Here is a 996-nt window from a genome sequence, read left to right on the forward strand (position 1 = left end):
GAGCTAGGGTCCAAGTCCCAGAGCACCAACGCAGTGGCCTCCCCTATGAACCAGGACCCCGCCCTGGGGTAAAAGTGAAGCTTTTATACTTTCTTCTGCACACGACACACCGGTGGCACACGACACGCAGGTTCCACACGACACGCTGGGCACACCATCCACCCTTCCCCCTTAGTCCATTGGTTCCTTTGAAAGTGGCGGATTGTTTTGACTCCTGATTGGTTGGCTCCAAGCGTCGGGATTTTCAATTTTCACGCCGGCGCCAGTTTTGGTCCGCGTTTCGGTTTCGGGGGAAACTGAAACTTAGGCCTATTTCAGGAAATTCAGCTTGTCATGGAGTCACTCCTGCTCTCACTCCTATATTTAACAAACAACTAAAAGCAAGCACGGTTACAGAAGCAAATGGCATTAGTTACAATCAAAGAGAACACATTTTTCTAATCTCAAACAATTTGTTCCACACAAAACAAAGTACATTCTCTTACTATCAATTCCTGTCTTTCACTCCACCAGTGGTTCTCTAAGTGTGGAGCCCTGGCCAGAAGCATCCGCATCTCCCGGGAACTTGTTAAAAATGCAAATTCCTGGGACCCTCTCAAGACCTACTGAATCAGAAACTCTGAGGGTACAGCCCAGCAATCTGTTTTTACAAGCTCCAGGTGATTCTAAAGTCGGACACTTACTGCTTATTAGTTCTCCCTCCTCTTCACTTTCTTCTTTTATCACCCTTACCTGTACCTTGGCTGACTCTGAAATAAATTAAAACAATATTTGAGACAAGTGAGTTCATTGAGAAGTTAGGAAAGAGGACACAAGACTGCTGAAGAGCTAGGATTTAGTTCAGCATCGAAAGGTGCTAGAATTTGACCAGATAGTGAACAAGAGGATAATTTGGGTGGTGGAGGAGAGTGGCAGTAGCCTAGGAGAAGAAGGGACAAGGCAGGACACAGCCAGTGTGGCTGCAGGGAAAGATGAACCTTTCCCTATAGGAAAACC

Source organism: Propithecus coquereli, unplaced genomic scaffold (genome assembly GCF_000956105.1).
Source record: "Propithecus coquereli isolate 6110/MARCELLA unplaced genomic scaffold, Pcoq_1.0 Scaffold1, whole genome shotgun sequence".
In the NCBI taxonomy this organism is placed as follows: domain Eukaryota; kingdom Metazoa; phylum Chordata; class Mammalia; order Primates; family Indriidae; genus Propithecus; species Propithecus coquereli.